Raw genomic sequence first — 8905 nt, 5'->3', positions numbered from 1 at the left:
TGTAGGCCCTTTTCTTCTCTTGTGTTTCCCACTTAGAGAAGTTCCTTTAGCATTTGTTGTAGAGCTGGTTTGGTGGTGCTGAATTCTCTTAGCTTTTGCTTGTCTGTAAAGCTTTTGATTTCTCCATTGAATCTGAATGAGATCCTTGCCGGATAGAGTAATCTTGGTCGTAGGTTCTTCCATTTCATCACTTTAAATATGTCATGCCACTCCCTTCTGGCATGTAGAGTTTCTGCTGAGAAATCAGCTATTAATCTTATGGGAGTTCCCTTGTATGTTATTTGTCATTTTTCCCTTGATGCTGCTTTCAATAATTTTTCTTTGTCTTTAATTTTTGCCAGTTTGATTACTATGTGTCTCGGCATGTTTCTCCTTGGGTTTATTCTGTATGGGGCTCTGCATTTCCTGGACTTGGGTGGCTATTTCCTTTCCCATGTTAGAGAAGTTTTCGACTGTAATCTCTTCAAATATTTTCTCTGGTCCTTTCTCTCTTCTCCTTCTGGGACCCCTATAATGCCAATGTTGTTGCGTTTAATGTTGTCCCAGAGGTCTCTTAGGCTGTCTTCATTTCTTTTCATTCTTTTTTCTTTAGTCTGTTCCGCAGCAGTGAATTCCACCATTCTGTCTTCCAGGTCCCTTATCCGTTCTTCTGCCTCAGTTATTCTGCTATTGATTCCTTCTAGTGTAGTTTTCCTTTCAGTTATTGTATTGTTCATCTCTGTTTGTTTGTTCTTTAATTCTTCTAGGTCTTTGTTAAACATTTCTTGCTTCTTCTCGGTCTTTGCTTCCATTCTTTTTCCGAGGTCCTGGATCATCTTCACTATCATTATTCTGAATTCTTTTTCTGAAAGGTTGCCTATCGCCACATCATTTAGTTGTTCTTCTGGGGTTTTATCTTATTCCTTCATCTGGTACATAGCCCTCTGCCTTTTCATCTTGTCTATCTTTCTGTGAATGTGGTTTTTGTTTCACAGGCTCCAGGATTATAGTTCTTCTTGCTTCTGCTGTCTGCCCTCTGGTGGATGAGACTATGTAAGAGGCATGTGCAAGTTTCCTGATGGGAGGGTCTGGTGGTGGGTAGAGCTGGGTGTTGCTCTGGTGGGCAGAGGTCAGTAAAACTTTAATCTGCTTGTCTGCTGATGGGTGGGGCTGGGTTCCCTCCCTGTTGGTTGTTTGGCCTAAGGCAACCCAACACTGGAGCCTACCCAGGCTCTTTGGTGGGGCTAATGGTGGACTCTGGGAGGGCTCACGCCAAGGAGTACTTGCCAGAACTTCTGCTGCCAGTGTCCTTGTCCTCATGATGAGACACAGCCACTCCCCACCTCTGCAGGAGACCCTCCAACACTAGCAGGTAGGTCTGGTTCAGTCTCCTATGGGGTCACTGCTCCTTCCCCTGGGTCCCGATGCACACACTACTTTGTGCGTGCCCTCTAAGAGTGGAGTCTCTGTTTCCCCCAGTCCTATCGAAGTCCTGCAATCAAATCCATCTAGCCTTCAAAGTCTGATTCTCTAGGAATTGCTCCTCATGTTGCTGGACCCCCAGGTTGGGAAGCCTGACGTGGGGCTCAGAACCTTCACTCCAGTGGGTGGACTTCTGTGGTATAAGTATTCTCCAGTTTGTGAGTCACCCACCCAGCAGTTATGGGATTTGATTTTATTGTGATTGCGCCCCTTCTACCGTCTCATTGTGGCTTTTCCTTTGTCTTTGGATGTGGGGTATCTTTTTTGCTGAGTTCCAGTGTCTTCCTGTCGATGATTATTCAGCAGTTAGTTCTACTCCTCCACTTTAAAGAGAAGCAATTCTTATATGTTGAAAATAAATCTGTATTTGTATTCTTTATAGATATCAAGTTTTCAATTTAGTCCTTACCTTGGTATTTATGTTAACTGTCTTTTCTGAGAAAATCTTTACGCAATCTTAAGACTCAGAAAGAAAAACCTTTATTTCTGTGCATCACAGCTAAAATCTACTGTTCAGTCTTACTCCTTTCAAATAAGGAATATAATGAGAATACCAGTACCAAATCTACTCCCATATACTGCATAGGTTTAGTCAATATGCCTGTGGCGATTTTATCCTTATCTCTATCAATTTCCTTGTATTATCATGGTTTCCAGGGGCTTCTAGGAGACCAAAAATGTTTCTCCTGTCTGCACATTATTTTCAATAAGAAATCTGTGTTTTATTTAAAGCATCTCTTCAATCTCCAACCCTTCAATGCTTAAATAATTCAAGCTTGTAGTATTTGTCTGTTTGATGAAAACTAGTTACTTTGGTTTCTTTAAACAGATAAAATTCTAAAATATTTTAAATTTTATTGCAGCAGGAATCCAATCTTAAGCCTAAATTTAGTGCACACCAATATTTTAAAATATCTGGAGTTTGGAGGAGATACTTAACGTTATGCATTTATTTGAGGTATACTACTGTACTTGGCTTGCAAAAAATAAGCCCACAAACTAAACAACAACAACCAAAACCCCTTACCTATCATAAATGAATACTTATATAGAGAGAGACATACACCATAGCCAAAAATTACTAAACAGATTTAAACATTTTTATTAATCAGAGTTCTCCAGAGAAACAGAACCATATATATATATATATATGAAGAGATTTATCTTAAAGAATCGACTCATGTAGTTATGGAGTCTGAGAAGTTCCGCATTCTGCCCTCTGCAAACTAGAAACCTAGGGAAACTGATAGTGTAGATTCCAGTCTAGATCTGAAGACCTGAGAACTAGGAGCTCAGAGGGTGAGAGAAGATCCATGTTCCAGCTCAAGCAATCAGGCAGGGTGAAAAAAGGGGTTAATTCTTCTTCCTCTGTCTTTTGTTCTCTACAAGAACTCACTGGATTAGATGATATCCACTCACATTGTGGAGGACAATCTACTTTACGGAATCCACCAATTCAAAAGCTAATCTCATTCGGAAACACCTTCACAGACACATCCAGAAATAATGTTTAATCTGGACACCTGGTGGCCAGCCAGGTTGACCTAAAATTAACCATTCCAACATTGCTGTATAAAAAAATTATGTATATGTAGTTCTATAAAATAGGTATTTAATTACATCTGATGCATTTATTAAGGTATCCATTCTACATTTGTAAAAATGATAAAATTAAAAATTCAGTTTTACGAAGCAGTAAACAAAGATAGAAAAGTAGAAAAATAAAAAATACTGACTAAGGAACAAGATCTTGGGTATTGAATTTACATTGCTCATGACAACTCACTTTCCTTTAAAGACAAGTAGGTCTAGGTCACTCTTAAAAAATCTTCTTAGTTCTCTCTCTCTCTGTGTCATTCTCTATGATTGAAACATACTAATTTCAGTCCAATAATAAAGTATTTTATTATACACTTAAAAACTTTAGGAAAAATCTTTCATTTCATTTTTTGGTATTTGTTAAAATCTGTTTTCTTTTTTCCTCCTCACATTTATAGAAAAGCAAGTTCCCTTTTGTAATAACCATTTAAATCATATTTAATTCTTAAAAGCATCTATTAAATTAACATCATTTAAAAATAAAGTGAAAGCTGAAAGATAAATTACTACTTCTTGCAAAGTTCAACAGATATAAAATATCAGGTATAAAGCTATGCTATGGGCATTTTTGTTTTAAATTCAATTAAAAACCTGCAAAGACTTTCCTTGGACATTTTCATTAAGTTATTGTATTTATCCAACTAGAACAATAAATGTGATTGTCATTTTAACTCCTATTATTGAAATGTTTTTCTTATTCTCTTATACTTATCATTGGACTTATTTTTTAAAGTCAGGCTTAATTTGTATTCTATGTTAGCATCATAGCAAAATGTACACAGATATAATATGTCCTTGATTTTTATAAAAGCAAGGATTAGTGCCTATTATATTGCTGTGCTTTTCCTCATTCTTTCATACGACAGCTTCGGTCCATTTAATGCTATTTTTTGAATCCAAATAAGATCCTTTCATTTGATTTAGCACTTTAGCATCTAAAGTCACTTTGCTTAATGGGTCTGGTTTTGACTTTTTAGTCATTTTATTCATAAATGTACCACAATGTTCATCATCATGTAAGGCTTATGATGAATCCAACCACAGATCACTGAAAATAAGGCACAGAGTCAGATAGCAGGACACCTTATTAGCACTTTTTTCCAGACCAATAATCATGTTATTATTTGAATTTAGCAAATTGCTGTCATACCATCCACTTCCAGCCCTTTTTTAAATGACTCTGTCAGATTATTTTGCTGCTGGGTTGAAGTCAACCATGATAATGCAACTAAATGTGAAATTTGGAGGTACACAGCTCTTGCTCCAGACCATTGGAAAGGAAACAGCATTTCCCCACCAGAGTGCAATAGAGTACATCTATATTTCTTAATTTCAATTTTTATTTGAAGATAGGTATCTCTTAGCTGCTCATCTCCTTTAGGCAGCAGTCAAGCCTAAATCATACTGACAGGTATAGCATTTTTTTTTAAGTTTATAAAGTCATTTTTAAAATTTTCACTCATATCTCTGACCCCAAGTGAATGTGTATCTATGTATAAAATTTAATTGTGTTCAAAAACTTAAAAAAGAGATGTTACTGTGTATATATGTGTGTATACGTGTGTGTGTGTGTATATATGTATATATATATAGTATGTTAAGGGATATAATCTACTCTAAAGATGAAGTTACTTTCCCTGTATATTTGAAGATTATTAAAAGGTGAGAGAATTGAGATGCTAATTTTTTAAATTAATTAATTAATTTATTTATTTTTGGCTGCGGTGGATCTTTTTGCTGCACGCGGGCTTTCTCTAGTTGCGGTGAGAGGGCTTCTCATTGCAGTGGCTTCTCTCGTTGAGGAGCATGGGCTCTAGGCACGCAGGCTTCAGTAATTGTGGCACGAGGGCTCAGTAGTTTTGACTCGCGAGCTCTAGAGCGCAGGCTCAGTAGTTGTGGCACATGGGCTTAGCTGCTCTGCAGCATGTTGCATCTTCCTGGACCAGGGCTTGAACCTGTGTCCCCTGTATTGGCAGGCGGATTCTTAACCACTGCACCACCAGGGAAGTCCCAAGATGCTAATTCTTATATTCCAAAATAAACTTTGGATTCTCTTGAGTTCTCAGTAGTATAGATGGCAAATTTATATAGAGAAATAGAATTATTTTACATAAAAATCAGATCTATTATCTATTTACTAAGTTTCTCTAAGTCAATACAGATTATCTACAAAATGGATCTATCACTAAACTGCTAAAATTTTCACTCTTAGGGGAAGTTTTTAATTTTTAAAATCTCTCTATTGATATGGAGCACACATCAATATACTTAGCACCTAGAGCATTTATGTAATCTATAAAATACAGTTTAAATATTTACCAATTATTTAATATGTGCTTGGCATTGTTTTAAGAGTTTTAAATACATTATTTCTATTATTGTGTATAGAAATCATATGAAGTAAATATTATTGTCATTTTAAAAATAGTAATAATAGCTGGGTTTGAGTCCTTGCTTTGTGTCAGGAACATCAAACATTATCTTTTAAAATCATCACCTATGATTATTAAAATAGGGATCAGACTAAAATAGGTAGATGTTAACTTAGTTTTGATAAAGTCAGAGTCAACCTTAAACTCACTCCTCAGATCCTGCTCAAAATGCTTCCTCTTGGTAGATGCTTTAGAGAATTTATGACTGGTTCATATTAAAACTGAAAAAAAAATCAGACACTTCTTCTAACTGATAAGAAACATAGAGGACATTTTTTGAATGTTTTTATTCCCTGAGCACATTGTTTGAATATTTGACAGATTATAGACTACATTTTCTTATTTTGTCTCATAAAATTTACATTTTCTTATCTTCTCTCAAAAAATTTACAATGACAAAGTACACTTGACTCTGCCAATATAAACATTTTTTTCCTCAGAATGAAGCAACTGAGGAATTATTTTCCTTAGATGGAACAGTGGTATTCAGCTATTTTAAGTTTTAAGAAACAGAGACACGTTCAGTCATCTAATTTACAGTGCGCTCTCTCCAAGATTACTTAGAGAAGTAAGGCAGATAGAAATAAACACCCGGCCATGTCTCTTCCAAGGAGAAGCTGTTCGGGTCACAGAAGTAATTCTAAAAGTCCATCAGCAATTCTAAGCAATCAACTGGACCTTAAGTAACTGGTCTTTCAGAAACAGTAAAATGATATTCCTGAATAATATTTTAGCTTCTGTCTCTATATCTATAGCTCCGAACTAACTGACTTTTTTCTTTTCATGCCTTTAAGAGTAAAAAGTCCCTGAAAGAGAATCTGATTGGTTTCCTCAATTATAGCTGCTTGTCTAAAATGGTGATGGCTCACACAGCATCTTCTAGATATATTTAGTTAGACATCCATTCTTCTTCAACTAAGTGAAGGCACAGTGGGAGGGTCTTAAGTTGACTTAATGCCTAGTCAGTAAGCAATGTGGCCATGGCAATAATAAAGCAGTTTCCTTGATAGGAATGGAGTTGCTTGTAGATACTTCACTTCATTCCAACTCTGATTTTTGCTGCTTTGATAGGTAAGAAATGTTTGATTTGGAGAAACAGTCACTCTTATTCATTGCTGGTAGGAATAAAAAATTGTACTTTTGGGAAGGAATTTGGCAATAGTAATGTGCAAAAATTATACATGATATGCTACTTTGTATAAGAAAGAGGAAGAAGTTAGGAAATATATAGTATTTGTGTCTTTTTAACATTTTTGGAAAGGAAGGGAGAGAGAGGAATGGTGGGGGCCAGGAGGAAAGGAAAAAAGGAAAAAAGGGAGGGAGAGAGGAAAGAAAAGGGAAAGAAAAGGGAAGAAAGAAAAAGGGAAGGAAGGAAACCAGAGAGAGAAGGAGAGAGAGAGAAGGGAATGAGGGAAGGATAAACCAAAAACTAATACTAATAATATTGTTAATCTACAGGGAGTAGGTAGAAATGATCCCGGCTCTTCAGAAGTGGCAGTTGGGGTTTTTTGGTCTTTTGTATCTTTTGTCCAGAATTTTCCCCAACTGCACATGCACACAGTTATTTTTAGTCCCATACAGTTTCTTTGTATTTTGTTGCTTGAGGAGACGTGTGTCCAGGGGCAAGCATTGCAGCAAAGGGTCCCAGGTCCCAGCCTGTCTCGTCCTCACATGGTCTTTTCTATGTGTGTGCACATCCCTGGTGTCTCTCTGTGTGTCCAAATCTCTGCTTCTTGTAAGGACACTAGTCAGGTTAATTAGGGCCCACCCTAACAGTGTCATGTTAACTTAATCACTTCTTTAAAGACCCTACTTCCAAATAATTGAGGCAATAGGAATCAGGGCTTTAATGTATGAAGGGTGATACCATTTGGAGGGGACACAATTCAACCCATAATAGGACCCACATGCAATATAAACAGTAACAAATGAATCACATAGTCACTGTGACTGGGGTGGGGAAGAAAAGCACTACCAATCTGGGAAAAAGTAACATGGGAAAAGCAGTATTTTGGTTATATACTCTAAGGAGAAAGTACTATACTAAAGTACTAAAGTACTAAAAGTACTTTAAAGTACTAAAGTACTTTCCAGTAGAAAGTACTATACACAAATATTGAACTCTAGTTTGTAGTTTGTGTTCCATAGAAGTATGTGTTAGAAAGTCCAAACTTATTTTATAAATCTTCAAGGATTATAAATTTTCCAAAAATAAGTAGATATATTGAGGTAATGAGAGCTAAGTCTCTCACTTTTAGAGAAAGGAGTTACAAACTAACAGAGGAGGTTAGAATAAATTCTGCAGAGTTGGATTGTAATTTGAAGTGTCAGTTTAACTTGTGGAGAGAGAGAGAGTGATATAGAAATAGATATAAGTGTGTTTGTATGTATAAATGCATATTTTTTTAAATTCTAACAAGGATCAAGCTACCCATATGTCTTGAAGGTAAAAAGAATTCCATGTTTTTGGAAGTGGAGGAAATGTATTCACCATCAAAGAAAAAGTAGGAGCCAAAACTGAGCTAGAAATTGGTTAGTTAGCCTCTAAGCAGAATGAAGAGTGTAGAGTTATAATGGGTATGTACCTAGAAATTTACCTTGAAACAGATCTTGGAAGCCATAAATATCAATGCATTAGGTTTGAAATCTCTGTGGTAGATATCCAGAAAAAATAATACTTTTTAAATAAAAAATAAATGAAAAATTGTCTTATATCTGAAAATGGATTTTTATTGTGATGATTAACATCAATGATCCAGTATAATTTTCAAAAGCAAGAAAAATATACTGATTACAAAGTGATGTCTGCTAATTGTTATCAGTTTAGAGGGAATATAAATCTCAGTTTGAAATTGTAAGTATGCCAGTGATGAAACTTCAGTTCGTAAGTCTTTCAAAGTCCCTCATTTGACAAAATTAAATACATTTGAAAACTTAATTCAACAAAATTTTAAATCTCACTCCTATTTTTCTTCAGGTGACATCTATGTTCTAAGGAGGTTATGCAGTGCCAAGTTTTCTAAGATGTGGGATAGGGTTGGGCATCTTGTCTTCAGTTCTTGGTGCACCAAAGTTAATTCACTATTGTTCCTTATGCATGTAACACTTCAGAAAGGCCCAAATAAGTTCCCACCCATACTCCAGTTATTAAAAGCACAAAGCCCAAAATACAGATTGGAGCACATAGTGTTAGAACCCTCTGGACCAAAATCAGGCCACTGATCACAGAAAATCCATTTCAGCAGCAATCAAATAGGCCACAGCTCTACAAACTCTCAGAATTTTCTATCCCTTTCCTAATTTCCTATTAAATATTGTACTTGTTTGAATTACTAACCAGTTCTGAGGGACTGGATTGGTGTGGTCGTTTACCCATGAAGAGGATAGAATAGGTGGTGTTGCAAGATTAGTAG

The sequence above is a fragment of the Balaenoptera acutorostrata genome, chromosome 3, assembly GCF_949987535.1.
Source record: "Balaenoptera acutorostrata chromosome 3, mBalAcu1.1, whole genome shotgun sequence".
NCBI classification, from domain to species: Eukaryota; Metazoa; Chordata; class Mammalia; order Artiodactyla; family Balaenopteridae; genus Balaenoptera; species Balaenoptera acutorostrata.
This window is presented reverse-complemented; position numbering follows the sequence as displayed.